We start from the raw sequence: 16,881 nt of genomic DNA, 5'->3' as shown, positions 1-16,881 counted from the left end.
GCTGTGCGGTGCTTCATCTACGTCCACGAGCTTGAGCCAGAGAGATCCGATCGCCAGATCCACTCCGTCTTCTTCCTCAACAGCCACCGGTAATATTCTCCGATTCTAGCCGCCTGACTGCTCCTAACCTCTCGTCGTGCCCTCGTGTGCCTTCATGGTGAGCTCCTCATCAAACACCCTCTTCCTTATGCCTCCAATCCATGCCCGTAATCATTGTTTCCATCGCCACCGTAGTTAGCCTCCGCCGCCATAGCCACAACACCCACAGCTCGCGTCTAAGCATCGCATCGTGCTCCTCGCATCCCCGGGAAGCCATCAAGCCCCCCCAGCGTCGCTTGCCGCTCCTCATAGCACCGAAAACAAGCTTGCCCAAAACAGTCATCCCTTATCGTCATTGCTATGGTCATCTCCGGCCACCCCAGTAGCTCCCACCGGTGTCATTCTACATGGCTCATTGCCCGCTATCGAATGCGCCTAACCCCGTAAAATGGGCGCCTGTGTACGCATCCCGACGAGCACCCGAATGCTCCACCATCGTTTTAGTAGCCAGAGCTTCACCCCCGGCGCGCCACCACGACTATGCCACTGCCGGTGGCCCCCAGTAATTAGTCGATCTAATTAACCCCTAAGTAGACACTTACATGTGGGATCCAACAATGTAGCAATTAGGATTAGTTTAAATAAACCTGCTAATTAACCGACTCACTCGTAGGATGACCCCACTGGTGTAATTAACTCATTTTGATTAATTAAAATCCATTAATACTAACAGTCACTGACACATGGGTCCCCTTGTACTTTTCTAGTGGATAGGGCATCCATGGTCCCACTATTGGTTATTGATTGAAGAGGAGTCTTGATCATGTCCATATATTCTCGAACCCGTAGGGTCACACACTTAACGTTCGGTGTCGTTGGGGTTTCATGAGATAATAAGATGGTGTTATCAAATTTTGATTTGGGGTATCTGATGGGATCCCGGACATCACGAGGAGCTTTAGAATGGTCCGTAGACAAGGAGAACATATATGGACGTATTTTCAGGGTTATCGAAAAAGTTTGAGATTTTTTCGATATTATACCAAGAAGGTTCTAGAAGGTTTCAGAGGGGGACCCACCTATGTGGAGGGACCAACATGGACATGGTGGTGGGAAAAGTCTCCACACCTCTTGTCCATGCGCACAACCCCCCCCCCCCCCCGCCCTAAAAGGAATAGCATCAAATCCTGAAGGGATAAGATCAAGATCCCTAAAAAGGAGGGATCACGATCGGTGGGGAAGGAAGGAGGAGATTTCCTTCCCCCTTTGTTGCGCAGCCCCTACAGGTTTGTAGGAGGGGCCAAGCCTCCTCCTCCACACCTATAAATAGATGAGGGAGGGGCTGGCCGCAGGATCTGACATCTTGGTTGCTGGCCACCTCCCTCTTGTTCCATACGTCACTCATCTGCGCAGGTCTTAGCGAAGCTCTGTCGGATTTCCACCATACCTCTGCCACCATGCCATCATGTTGCCGAGAACGATCCCCATACACCTCTCCCCCCGCTTGCTAGATCAAGAAGGAGAAGATGACATCAAGCTGCACGTGAGTGCAATTCGGAGGCATTGTTCATGTGGTGCTACATCAGATTGATCTGGCGAAAGTATGACTACATCACCCACGATCTTTAGATCGTTAAACACGTGTTATGTACAAGTTTCTAGCATCTAGTACATTGGATCTTGGGTTTATTTGTTCTCTCGTAGGAATTTTTTTCCTTGCAACGAATCCCATCAGTGGTATCAGAGCCCCGTCTATGCATATATGCTACGTATGAGATGATCTTGTTATGTAATCTTTCACGACTTGCATGTCGATGAGTAGGACAACCGGCAGGAGCCATATGATTTTCTTAATATTTTGGTATGACCTACATGTCAATGTTTAAACACCATGTAATTGCTTTACTTTATCGCTATGGGTTAACAATATTTCTACAAGCAATAGTTGGTGGAGATAACCGTATGATGGCACCGAGGACCTATGTGCCATGCTGGTGGTGATGGAGATCATGCTAGTGCTTTGAAGATGGTGATCAAAGGCACAAGGAGAAAATGCCATATCATGTCACATTATACATGCATGCGATGTTTGTCCTTTCATGCATCTTATTTTGCTTAGATCATGATGATATCATAATAAGATGACCCCTCACACTTAATATCAATATAAAAATGTTCTCCCTTAGTGTGGACCATTGCGAAAGATCGTAGTATTGAAGCACCTTGTGATGATCAGGTGTGATAAACTCTATGTTCATATACAACAGGTGAAAGCCAGTTTTACACATGCGGAAATACTTTGGTTAATTTGAGGAGCCTAGCATGTACAGACATGGTCTCAAAACACATCGAACCGAAAGGTTAAACATGAGTCATATGGATGATATGATCAACATGTTTATGTTCACCATTGAAACTGCTCCATCTCACGTGATGATTGGATTTGGGTTAGTGAATTTGGATCATGTATCACTAAACAACTTGAGGAGTGTTGATTTAAGTGGGCATCCATTAGTAATTTTATCAGTGCCTCGCATTGTAGCACCGCTCAATTTCAATGTGTTCCTAGATAAAGGAAAAATGAAAGATATGGAAGCAACTTTACGAGCTGGCTCTGTAATCTGAGGATTATCCTCACTACTGCACAAAAGGCTTATGTCCTTGATGCGTGACATGTCTCCAATGGATCTATACGTTTTGATTGTTCCATGCGAGTAGTATCAATCTTGGATGTTTTATATGCATTTATATGCTATTTATTTTATTTTTTGGGACTAACTTATTAACCTAGTGCCCAGTGCCAGTTGCTATTTTTTTCTTCTTGTTTTTGGCTTTTCAGAAAGTCAATACCAAAGGGAGTCCAAACACGATGAAAGTTTATGATGATTTTTTATGGACCATATGGGACCCATGAAGGTTTGGAAGAAGAAGAGCCACAGATGGGGGGGGGGTACAAGCTCACTAGGCGCACCCTAGGGGGCTCCCCTGAGCTTGTGGGCCCCTCGTGGCACCTCATGACCTAATTCCACCTCTATTAATTCCCAAATATTCCCAATATACTAGAGAGCCACCCGATACACTTTTTCCGCCGCCGCAAGCTTTTGTTCTTCCACCACCCCATCTGGAGGCCTTTTTCGATACTCTATCAGAGGGGGAATCCATCATGGAGGGCTTGTACATCATCCTTGCTGTGTCACATCCCTAGCTTATGGTGCTGCCTAGTGTTTGCATCATGTTTAAATTTCTGAAACTTGAACTGAGGAAATTTGGAAGCCTCAAAAACTTAAATAAAAGAAGGGCAAAAACCCTAAAATCTCATTCATTGTTCCAAAATGCACTTCTTAAATGTTTGATAATTTTTGGCAAGGGTTCTGGTCCCAACCAAAATATTGAACATTTTTAGGGACTTAATCTTGGGACTTTGAATTTAAATCATTAGCTATTTGAATTTGAATTATATTCGTATAATTAGAATATAATTTCAAATACCCCTGAAATATTTTATGAGCTTTTGGAAAAGTCCATCTAGCAAAACAAAAATATTCAGAGGAGTTTTTGGCATTGTTTGAATTATTTTTAAATTCAAAACAGTGGCAAAACAAATTTAAAAAAAAAAAAGAAAACAGAACAGAAATATAAAACAGAGCACTTACCTGGCGCTCACCTCGCAGCCCACCTGGTGGCCAACAGGACCGGCCCAGCGCGGCCCAGCCCACCTCCTCCTGTCGTCTTCCCCGCGCCAGTAGGCAGCGCGCGTGGCCGACGGGCGCCGACGCTGCCTCGGCCACCTCCTGCTTCCCCGGCCACCTCCTGCTTCCACCGCGACGCCACGGCCCTTCTAGCATCGCCACGCAGCCCCTGGCTCCCTCTCTCACTCTCCTCGCTCCTTCCCCCCTCCTCTGTTTCTCGCACGCAGCCACCGAGCGGAGCTCGTCACCGCCGTCCACTGCCACCACGGCCACCGGGCCTCCCTCGCTTCCCCGACTAGCCCACAAGCTCCGCCACTCCGTCCTCGACCCACCTCACCGAGCCACGCCCCTCCAGAAGCCCCCGAACGACCTCACCGGGCTTGTCTTCTACCTCGGACCCGCCGGCCATCACCGTCAAATTCGTCGGCTCCGGACCATCCCCGACCTCGCCGAGCGTTCCGTCGTCACCGCCGTGAGCCCCACTTCCTTTCCCCTCACCTCTCTCTCTCGCGCATGCCCTGTAGCCGCTGCCCCGCGAGCGCCCGAAGCCGCCGTCCGCCATGGCCGGCGAGCTCCGTGCCCCCGAGCACCTCTGCCTCGCGTAGTAGCTCTGACGTGCTCCTGCTGCCCCGTAGCTACCGCCTGCGCTCTCCATTCGCTCGAACGCGAGCTGCAGCCCCATGCCCGCGCTTTCCCGAACTCCGGCCGCCGCGGAAGCGGACACCGCCATCGATTTAGGTTGTCTCCGGCTACCCCTCTAGCACCAGCCGACGCGGACGAGGCCCAGGGTTCCAACGGTGCCATCCGCGCCCCGAACCGTGGCCCGTGCTGTGTTTCCGGATCGCGCCGCCGTCTCGGGCCTCGCCGGCGTCATGTCGCCGGTGGGTTTGACCCACTTTGACCACGGCGGGACCCCCCTGTGTCCATGACATGTGGGGCCGGCCTTTGACTGAATTAGTGTAGGATTTTAATTAGTGCTAATTGCCCTGTTAGTTTAGGTGTTAGATTAGTTAACACTAATTAATTTAGTTAATCAATTAAGCCACTGACATGTGGGCCCAACCCTGCTGACATTTTCGTTAGCATTAATTTAACCTTAATCAACCCAGTTAACCAACTGAGTCACTGACCAGTGGGCCCCACTGGTCAGGTTTGACCCGGACCAGCCCCTGTTGACCTGTGACATCACACCAACGTCATGCTGACGCAATAATTCCTTTCTGGAATTTAAATAAATCTTAAATGATTTAATATTTTCGGAAAATGTCCAAAACTTTTAAAAATCATATAAAATCAACCGTAACTCCAAATGAGACAAATTATATATGAAAAATTATCAGAAAAATTCAAGGAACCCATCTGTACCATTTTCATGCATGTTTGAACAATGTTTGTCTTCTGTTTTGGACAAAACAAATAAAGGGCACTTAAATAACCATATATGGAGTTGGAATTTGAATCATGTATTCAAAGCAACTTCATTTAAATCATAGCTAGGTGCATTAGCCCAAAACACATTCATATTGCCATGTCATAGCATGCATCATATTGTGCATTGCATTGATCGTGTTTCTTCTGTGTTTGCCGGTGTTGTTCCCCCTCGATAGACGTTGTACCGATGATGTGATCGTTGACACTGATGAAGACTCAATGCTATCTTCAGAAGTGCCAGGCAAGCAAAACCCCCTTGTTCATTCCGATACAATCCTACTCTCTCGCTCCTGCTCTCTTTTACTGCATTAGGACAACAACGACATATTTGTTACTTGCTGCGGTAGTTGAACCCCTTTATCCTCTGCATGACCTGTCATTGCCACAGTAAATAGATGAAACCCACTAGCATGAGTAGGAGTTGTTTGAGCCCTGTTGTGCCTACTCATTCATGCTTGTTTGTCATGCCTGCTATTGCTTAGAGTTGTGTCAGGTCTGATTCATCGGGAATGAATCAGAGGTGTATGAACACGTCCTACTGTGTGTGAGCTAAGTGTGTGAACACGATTTGGTAAAGGTAGCGGTGAGAGGCCATGTAGGAGTACATGGTGGGTTGTCTCATTGCAGCCGTCCTCAGGAACTGAGTTCTGTGTTTGTGATCCATGATTCAGCTACTACCATACATTGGGCCCTGAAATATGACCCCGCTCGACTTCTTATTCACCCTAGTCCTCTGTCCAGGAGTTGCAAGTAGTTTCTGGTGTTTGTAGTATGCTGGAGGCCGTGGACAGCGCTGACCGTAGGGGTGGGCTGTGATGCGGTAGGTACGTGGCACGGTGTACCGGATACCCGTTAGGTATCTCGGGAACCCTGCACACATCGTTTGGGGCTGTGAGCGAAACTCCGGCCGGATCTCCTCATGGATGGAACCCGAATAGGCGATAAACCTGGACTAGAGACTTGAGTGTTTAGGTAGGTCGTGGTCTACACCCACGCCGGCTTTCGCTTGAAGTCTGCCGAGCACATGTCGTGTGCAGACGCTAAGTGGTGGAAACATGTATGAAGAAGTACACCCCTGCAGGGTTAACATCATCTATTCGAATAGCCGTGTCCACGGAAAAGGACTTCTGGGTTGCTTATATCAGTTCATGGACAAGTGAAAGTGGATACTCTAAAATACGCAAGATAAGCGTGAGTGCTATGGATGGCGTTCTCGTAGGGAGACGGGAGCGGATCCATAGTGGTGTATTGATATGGTGAATATGTGGACTCGTGTGCGCCACCTCAAAAGAGTTACTTGCAGTCGTAGTTCAGGATACCCACCGAGTCAAAGCTGGCTTGCTGCAGTTAAACCCCACCATCCCCTTGTTGAAAATGATTCATATGTAGCTAGTTCTGATGTAAGTCTTGCTGGGTACATTTGTACTCACGTTTGCCTATTTTATGTTTTTGCAGAGAGACGTCAGTCTCGCTAGTAGTTCCGCGTGGTCTTCGACGTTTAGCTTGATACCTCAGCTACGATCTTGTGCCCTCGGCAGGATCTGGTAGATAGTCCGGCTTCTCAGCCCTTTTCATTTGTAGATGTCTGTACTCAGACATGTTAAGCTTCCGCTTGTGTTTTGATTTGTATGCTCTGAATGTTGGGTGATGAGACTCATGTTTGTAATATCTCACTCCTCGGAGCCTATTGAATAAATACTTGAGTTGTAGAGTCATGTTGTGATGCCATGTTGTATTTGCACATATCGAGCATATTGTGTGTATGTTATTGAAATGCTTGGTATGTGTGGGATCTGACTATCTAGTTGTTTATCTTTAGTAGCCTCTCTTACCGGGAAATGTCTCCTAGTGTTTCCACCGAGCCATGGTAGCTTGCTACTGCTCCGGAACACTTAGGCTGGCCGGCATGTGTCCTTCTTCGTTCCTGTGTCTGTCCCTTCGGGGAAATGTCACGCTATGAATACCGGAGTCCTGCTAGCCCAGTGCTACAGCCTGGATTCACCCGCTGATGACCGACACGTTCGATGCTGGGTCATGGATGCCTGTCCCTGTAGGTTTGTGCCACTTTGGGTTTACGACTAGCCATGTCAGCCCGGGCTCCTTATCATATGGATGCTAGCGACACTGTCATATACGTGTGCCAAAAGGCGCAAACGGTCCCGGGCAAAGGTAAGGCGACACCCGTGGGAATACCGTGCGTGAGGCCGCAAAGTGATATGAGGTGTTACATGCTAGAACGATGTGGCATTGAGTCGGGGTCCTGACAGCGTTGGTATCAGAGCTTGACTGCCTGTAGGATTACCAAGCCAAACTGGTCGAAGTTGAGTCTAGAAATTCTTTAGTTATATAAGGGAATTGATTGTGGGATGGAACGTAAGGCTCTTTTTACTCCTTTACCTCATGCCCTTCTGATCTGAGTCATCTTATCTTTTCTACGGGGTTAAGGAACTAGGCTTTCTTTTCTTTCTATCAGGATCACGTGTTACTAATCCGTAGACTTATAAGATTGTTGGATTTAAGCTTCAGTTCAGTTCCTACTATCTTCTGTATGTTAACTGTTGATCTCGAAACCTTGATATTGTGCTTCTGAGTGGCTATGCCACCATTTTTGTAGCATGTCTCAAATCTTTTTGAGCATTTATAGCCGTTATGCTGTCCGAGTCATCCCAGGTTTCTAAACAGTCTGATGCATTTGCAAATCCTTTCTTTCCGTTTCCGATGTCCTTTATGGTCAGAATAAGCACACTAACCGGAGCGTTGAGGTAATTTATTGCCTCGACATATATGTTGGAATTATAATTATGACCCTGAGTGCTTAGAGGATCATCTAGTGGTCTAGCCATGATCTGTGTTTCCAGTGTGATGATTCTGGCCGTCATTATCGAAAGCATCCCGTGATGCCATTTAGTTAGTAGGCATTCTATTTCTGGGTTCTTGAACCCGAGATTCACTCTACTTACTTCATGCTGATAGTGTTGCTAGTTCCTTTAGGAAATTAGTAACTTTTGCATTAGTCCTCGAGGTCCATGGTATTTTCCTTCTTCCAAATACTATGAACCACTTATGGCAGTAGTTTGTTGGATCAAAAGATCATAACAGGAGTGCTCTCGATGGGTTCTCTATTCTATGTTGCGACTCTGCCAGTCCTAACCTTCTGCATGGGTTATCCGGAAGAATTATGTTGAACTTGGTTCGACATACTAGTCCATGCATCCACAACTCAGAAAAACATATGTTCCTTTGAGTTGTCCCCCTTTAGTTGTCTTCTGACCGTCGTCTATCAATTGATAGTCAAGAGTATGCGTGCATTCGTTTATCGATGCCTATTACTCTTGTGGTCCGTCAAGCCATTCTGTCCTGAATGACTTGGAGAAACAAACTCCAGTACCTCATCCATATCTAGGATTGGGTCAAAGCAGTTGTATTCCGCAGATCAAATGCCAATCCAGCTTCTGGTTCTGTTCTACCTTGGAGTATTACCCCCTTTATGTCAGAATTGTCATGAGAACTGCACCAACTCTCATGAATTTTGACGTAGTGATACTTCTCACCATCATTAGTCATTCCTCGGTCTTCGTGTTGATGCAACCGGAATACCGACAAATGAATTGTGATGTGTGAAATCAATACTCCTAGCAACCTCGTTGCTTGGTAGTTAAAGGACAATAATTTCATTCTTAGCGTGTTGGTTTTTGAATCATCCTTCTAAGACTGATCGTGCTACCTAGTCCTTATTTCGGTGCACCCTTCGATTGATGAGTTAGGATCTTGTCAAGTCCTCACTCATTTGATCATATCGTCTTGCCCTCAAAAGCGAGATTGTTCTCGAGCTTAGTAACATACCGGTGGTTCGTGATTTTCCGAATATCTTCTCGGAAGTATTACCAGGTTGTCCCCTGACTGTTATGTTGAGCTCGTGATCAAGTTGGTTTCCAATAAACCACTCCTTCTCCAAGAATCTGTGTTGGATATTCCTGAGCTAGTTGGTTGAGCTAGACAACAACTTGGAGAGTTGGAAGATAAAAGCTTGTCTGACTTAGTTCATGTTAAGGGATATCTTGTGTGTGTGTGTGTATGTGTTGAAGGTAGATGATATCTTCCTTGAGTGAACCTCGTGGTAAATTATTGGATCTGTTGTCTTGCCAAAACTTTGATTTGAGTATGGGTTATCCTCAAATCAAATCAGAACCAACAATGTTCGTAATGTTGTCTTACTCGTGGTTGATCCCTCGAGCATACACCATTACATCTTTGGGTCTGACCAATACTATCACCTTGTTCACATAGTTATGGAATTCCATCTCCATGGGAATCTGGATGAATTGTTGTTGAGCCCATCGACAACATCCTTGTCTTCTCCATAATTTTGCTGAACATTAAGCTAGTGTTGGAAACTTTTGAAAGCATTTGTTCATGCTAGCTCATGAAGCATATGTTCGGATGTAAGAAGTGACTTCCTCTAGTTCATGTGCATTTGATGCAAGTTGCCGCCGTGGATTCGAGAAAGTCAATGTTGTTTCCTTTGGAATCATCCCAAATCAGTCATGCATACGTGCGAAGTATTCTGTGGTTCGGAGACTTGCAACCTCCATTCTATATGTGTCCCTAGCACACCAAGCCACTGATTGATTTGTTCAAGGAGAAGGAGTTCCTTCATAAGAGCTAATCCGGACTTATGAAAGAACTTCGATATCCTCAATGATGGTTCCCTACCCGAACTCGGTAGTGTTTTATTGTAAGACTACCATGTGATCATGTTTGCCTGGAACAGCGTGTTCACACGTGCGTAGCAGAACCAGCTCATGCTTTGGAGCTTGCTATCATAGTTCATTCCCCGAGAATCTCGCAACGTCATCTCGTCGATTTGTGTTGCAAACTTTCGTTTTTCTTCCTAGACTCGATGAGTCTGGAATATCCTGACACCAACCAGATCTGAATCTCAGGCAGATATGATGGTTGGAACATTTCCCCAAGAACTATAATATTGGTCCCTCGATAACTGGTAAAGTGGATGTCGTGGCCAGCACCACCCAGCCGAAAGACCTATTATTGTAGTATCTTGATTGAAGAAGTTGGCCACCTCCCCATAAGGATTTCGTAGGATTTACCTCCCTAGTTGTTCCTTATGGATTTTTGTGCTCCCGAAGTCCGACCTTTACTTGATGTTCTAGATACCAGACCATTTCAAGGAATGGGTTACGCTAGCACATTAAGGAGAGCATTAGAAGCGGAGTGCTAAATGTCTCTTGGTCGATCATCCAGATTTTATTTCCTTGGCCCCGCCAAGGGTGAAATCTGAGAAAGTGTTATCTTCCTTTGCATCTGCATCATCCATCATCATTCATCATGGTAGCAAGTTGTGTTGCCAGGATCCCTGACACGGATATTGGTAAAATCTTGATGATTATGGAAATGCTCAAGTTTTTGAGAGCACGCGCAAGTGCTAGGTTTGATCGTCGGCATTAACTGTATAGTGCTCTCAGTTTCCTCGGCAATGCTATGACCTTTTCAAACAGTGAATTCACTCTCTATTGTTGGGTTCTTCCCCAGTTATCAGAATCATTCCCAGCATTTGCATTTTGTTCCCAGCTTGCACCGCCAATGTGCCATTCTACCACGGGTTTCTTCCATTTCGGTGGTAAGCAAATTCATCCATTACGTTGTCTTCAACAAGGTAATCCACATCATCCAAGTCCGAGTATGCCATTCTACCGACCCCCTCCAAACGCTCGCTCGAGAATTGCCTTAGGCTGGTTTAAAGAGTTTCAATGGTCTCTGAATCAAAGGTTATTCTTTTTGCCACTTAAGGGGATATATCTATGAGTCACCATCCCTAAGGTGCCCCGTTGTGGTATCATGGCAACTCAACTCCTCGCTACGTTGACAATCGTTTACCACCTTTTAAGTGTGGAATTATTGTCTACCTAGTGAACCCTCGTCATCTGTTCCACTCCATCCTCTAGATGTGTGCTTCGTGTCTCAGCCCAAGAGATGTTGCTATGCTTCCTTTCGTGAGTTAATCCCGAGTTGTTCGATCTTTGAGAAGATCGATTCCGTAGAGTTTCCTTCTGTCATCGTCATGTTGGATGGAGATTTCGAAGGCAAGACATCAAGTTCAATTTGAGCCGGACAACCAACAACCTCGAGAAGGCAGTTGGATCATGAAGTTTGTGTTACTTAGTGTCCCCTTTGTCTTCTTACCTCGCGTCTTGAATCTCGGGACGAGATTCTTGTTTAGTGGGGGCGAGTTGTCACATCCCTAGCTTCTGGTGCTGCCTAGTGTTTGCATCATGTTTAAATTTCTGAAACTTGAACTGAGGAAATTTGGAAGCCTCAAAAACTTAAATAAAAGAAGGGCAAAAACCCTAAAATCTCATTCATTGTTCCAAAATGCTCTTCTTAAATGTTTGATAATTTTTGGCAAGGGTTCTGGTCCCAACCAAAATATTGAACATTTTTAGGGACTTAATCTTGGGACTTTGAATTTAAATCATTAGCTATTTGAATTTGAATTATATTCGTATAATTAGAATATAATTTCAAATACCCCTGAAATATTTTATGAGCTTTTGGAAAAGTCCATCTAGCAAAACAAAAATATTCAGAGGAGTTTTTGGCATTGTTTGAATTATTTTTAAATTCAAAACAGTGGCAAAACAAATTTAAAAAAAATAGAAAACAGAACAGAAATATAAAATAGAGCACTTACCTGGCGCTCACCTCACAGCCCACCTGGTGGCCAACAGGACCGGCCCAGCGCGGCCCAGCCCACCTCCTCCTGTCGTCTTCCCCGCGCCAGTAGGCAGCGCGCGTGGCCGACGGGCGCCGACGCTGCCTCGGCCACCTCCTGCTTCCCCGGCCACCTCCTGCTTCCACCGCGACGCCACGGCCCTTCTAGCATCGCCACGCAGCCCCTGGCTCCCTCTCTCACTCTCCTTGCTCCTTCCCCCCCTCCTCTGTTTCTCGCACGCTGCCACCGAGCGGAGCTCGTCGCCGCCGTCCACTGCCACCACGGCCACCGGGCCTCCCTCGCTTCCCCGACAAGCCCACAAGCTCCGCCACTCCGTCCTCGACCCACCTCACCGAGCCACGCCCCTCCAGAAGCCCCCGAACGACCTCACCGGGCTTGTCTTCTACCTCGGACCCGCCGGCCATCACCGTCAAATTCGTCGGCTCCGGACCATCCGCGACCTCCCCGAGCGTTCCCTCATCACCGCCGTGAGCCCCTCTTCCTTTCCCCTCACCTCTCTCTCTCGCGCGTGCCCTGTAGCCGCTGCCCCGCGAGCGCCTGAAGCCGCCGTCCGCCATGGCCGGCGAGCTCCGTGCCCCCGAGCACCTCTGCCTCGCGTAGTAGCTCCGACGTGCTCCTGCTGCCCCGTAGCTACCACCTGTGCTCTCCGTTCGCTCGAACGCGAGCTGCAGCCCCACGCACGCCCTTTCCCGAACTCCGGCCGCCGCGGAAGCGGACACCGCCATCGATTTAGGTCGTCTCCGGCGACCCGTCTAGCACCAGCCGACGCGGACGAGGCCCAGGGTTCCAACGGTGCCATCCACGCCCCGGACCGTGGCCCGTGCTGCGTTTCCGGATCGCGCCGCCATCTCGGGCCTCGCCGGCGTCATGTCGCCGGTGGGTTTGACCCACTTTGACCACGGCGGGACCCCCCCTGTGTCCATGACATGTGGGGTCGGCCTTTGACTGAATTAGTGTAGGATTTTAATTAGTGCTAATTGCCCTGTTAGTTTAGGTGTTAGATTAGTTAACACTAATTAATTTAGTTAATCAATTAAGCAACTGACATGTGGGCCCAGCCCTGCTGACATTTTCGTTAGCATTAATTTAACCTTAATCAACCCAGTTAACCAACTGAGTCACTGACCAGTGGGCCCCACTGGTCAGGTTTGACCCGGACCAGCCCCTGTTGACCTGTGACGTCATACCAACGTCATGCTATGCAGTAATTCCTTTCTGGAATTTAAATAAATCTTAAATGATTTAATATTTTCAGAAAATGTCCAAAACTTCTAAAAATCATATAAAATCAACCGTAACTCCAAATGAGATAAATTATATATGAAAAATTATCAAAAAAATTCAAGGAACCCATCTGTACCATTTTCATGCATGTTTGAACAATGTTTGTCCTCTGTTTTGGACAAAACAAATAAAGGGCATTTAAATAACCATATATGGAGTTGGAATTTGAATCATGTATTCAAACCAACTTCATTTAAATCATAGCTAGGTGCATTAGCCCAAAACACATTCATATTGCCATGTCATAGCATGCATCATATTGTGCATTGCATTGATCGTGTTTCTTCTGTGTTTGCCGGTGTTGTTCCCCCTCGATAGACGTTGTACCGATGATGTGATCGTTGACACTGATGAAGACTCAATGCTATCTTCAGAAGTGCCAGGCAAGCAAAACCCCCTTGTTCATTCCGATACAATCCTACTCTCTCGCTCCTGCTCTCTTTTACTGCATTAGGACAACAACGACATATTTGTTACTTGCTGCGGTAGTTGAACCCCTTTATCCTCTGCATGACCTGTCATTGCCACAGTAAATAGATGAAACCCACTAGCATGAGTAGGAGTTGTTTGAGCCCTATTGTGCCTACTCATTCATGCTTGTTTGTCATGCCTGCTATTGCTTAGAGTTGTGTCAGGTCTGATTCATCGGGAATGAATCAGAGGTGTATGAACACGTCCTACTGTGTGAGCTAAGTGTGTGAACACGATTTGGTAAAGGTAGCGGTGAGAGGCCATGTAGGAGTACATGGTGGGTTGTCTCATTGCAGCCGTCCTCAGGAACTGAGTTCTGTGTTTGTGATCCATGATTCAGCTACTACCATACATTGGGCCCTGAAATATGACCCCGCTCGACTTCTTATTCACCCTAGTCCTCTGTCCAGGAGTTGCAAGTAGTTTCTGGTGTTTGTAGTATGCTGGAGGCCGTGGATAGCGCTGACCGTAGGGGTGGGCTGTGATGTGGTAGGTACGTGGCACGGTGTACCGGATACCCGTTAGGTATCTCGGGAACCCTGCACACATCGTTTGGGGCTGTGAGCGAAACTCCGGCCGGATCTCCTCATGGATGGAACCCGAATAGGCGATAAACCTGGACTAGAGACTTGAGTGTTTAGGTAGGTCGTGGTCTACACCCACGCCGGCTTTCGCTTGAAGTCTGCCGAGCACATGTCGTGTGCAGACGCTAAGTGGTGGAAACATGTATGAAGAAGTACACCCCTGCAGGGTTAACATCATCTATTCGAATAGCCGTGTCCACGGAAAAGGACTTCTGGGTTGCTTATATCAGTTCATGGACAAGTGAAAGTGGATACTCTAAAATACGCAAGATAAGCGTGAGTGCTATGGATGGCGTTCTCGTAGGGAGACGGGAGCGGATCCATAGTGGTGTATTGATATGGTGAATATGTGGACTCGTGTGCGCCACCTCAAAAGAGTTACTTGCAGTCGTAGTTCAGGATAGCCACCGAGTCAAAGCTGGCTTGCTGCAGTTAAACCCCACCATCCCCTTGTTGAAAATGATGCATATGTAGCTAGTTCTGATGTAAGTCTTGCTGGGTACATTTGTACTCACGTTTGCCTATTTTATGTTTTTGCAGAGAGACGTCAGTCTCGCTAGTAGTTCCGCGTGGTCTTCGACGTTTAGCTTGATACCTCAGCTACGATCTTGTGCCCTCGGCAGGATCTGGTAGATAGTCCGGCTTCTCAGCCCTTTTCATTTGTAGATGTCTGTACTCAGACATGTTAAGCTTCCGCTTGTGTTTTGATTTGTATGCTCTGAATGTTGGGTCATGAGACTCATGTTTGTAATATCTCGCTCCTCGGAGCCTATTGAATAAATACTTGAGTTGTAGAGTCATGTTGTGATGCCATGTTGTATTTGCACATATCGAGCATATTGTGTGTATGTTATTGAAATGCTTGGTATGTGTGGGATCTGACTATCTAGTTGTTTATCTTTAGTAGCCTCTCTTACCGGGAAATGTCTCCTAGTGTTTCCACCGAGCCATGGTAGCTTGCTACTGCTCCGGAACACTTAGGCTGGCCGGCATGTGTCCTTCTTCGTTCCTGTGTCTGTCCCTTCGGGGAAATGTCACGCTATGAATACCGGAGTCCTGCTAGCCCAGTGCTACAGCCTGGATTCACCCGCTGATGACCGACACGTTCGATGCTGGGTCATGGATGCCTGTCCCTGTAGGTTTGTGCCACTTTGGGTTTACGACTAGCCATGTCAGCCCGGGCTCCTTATCATATGGATGCTAGCGACACTGTCATATACGTGTGCCAAAAGGCGCAAACGGTCCCGGGCAAAGGTAAGGCGACACCCGTGGGAATACCGTGCGTGAGGCCGCAAAGTGATATGAGGTGTTACATGCTAGATCTATGTGGCATTGAGTCGGGGTCCTGACAGTGTTGGTATCAGAGCTTGACTGCCTGTAGGATTACCAAGCCAAACTGGTCGAAGTTGAGTCTAGAAATTCTTTAGTTATATAAGAGAATTGATTGTGGGATGGAACGTAAGGCTCTTTTTACTCCTTTACCTCATGCCCTTCTGATCTGAGTCATCTTATCTTTTCTACGGGGTTAAGGAACTAGGCTTTCTTTTCTTTCTATCAGGATCACGTGTTACTAATCCGTAGACTTCTAAGATTGTTGGATTTAAGCTTCAGTTCAGTTCCTACTATCTTCTGTATGTTAACTGTTGATCTCGAAACCTTGATATTGTGCTTCTGAGTGGCTATGCCACCATTTTTGTAGCATGTCTCAAATCTTTTTGAGCATTTATAGCCGTTATGCTGTCCGAGTCATCCCAGGTTTCTAAACAGTCTGATGCATTTGCAAATCCTTTCTTTCCGTTTCCGATGTCCTTTATGGTCAGAATAAGCACACTAATCGGAGCGTTGAGGTAATTTATTGCCTCGACATATATGTTGGAATTATAATTATGACCCTGAGTGCTTAGAGGATCATCTAGTGGTCTAGCCATGATCTGTGTTTCCAGTGTGATGATTCTGGCCGTCATTATCGAAAGCATCCCGTGATGCCATTTAGTTAGTAGGCATTCTATTTCTGGGTTCTTGAACCCGAGATTCACTCTACTTACTTCATGCTGATAGTGTTGCTAGTTCCTTTAGGAAATTAGTAACTTTGCATTAGTCCTCGAGGTCCATGGTATTTTCCTTCTTCCAAATACTATGAACCACTTATGGCAGTAGTTTGTTGGATCAAAAGATCATAACAGGAGTGCTCTCGATGGGTTCTCTATTCTATGTTGCGACTCTGCCAGTCCTAACCTTCTGCATGGGTTATCCGGAATAATTATGTTGAAGTTGGTTCGACATACTAGTCCATGCATCCACAACTCAGAAAAACATATGTTCCTTTGAGTTGTCCCCCTTTAGTTGTCTTCTGACCATCGTCTATCAATTGATAGTCAAGAGTATGCGTGCATTCGTTTATCGATGCCTATTACTCTTGTGGTCCGTCAAGCCATTCTGTCCTGAATGACTTGGAGAAACAAACTCCAGTACCTCATCCATATCTAGGATTGGGTCAAAGCAGTTGTATTCCGCAGATCAAATGCCAATCCAGCTTCTGGTTCTGTTCTACCTTGGAGTATTACCCCCTTTATGTCAGAATTGTCATGAGAACTGCACCAACTCTCATGAATTTTGACGTAGTGATACTTCT

Source organism: Triticum aestivum, chromosome 4B (assembly GCF_018294505.1).
Source record: "Triticum aestivum cultivar Chinese Spring chromosome 4B, IWGSC CS RefSeq v2.1, whole genome shotgun sequence".
Taxonomy (NCBI): domain Eukaryota; kingdom Viridiplantae; phylum Streptophyta; class Magnoliopsida; order Poales; family Poaceae; genus Triticum; species Triticum aestivum.
This window is presented reverse-complemented; position numbering follows the sequence as displayed.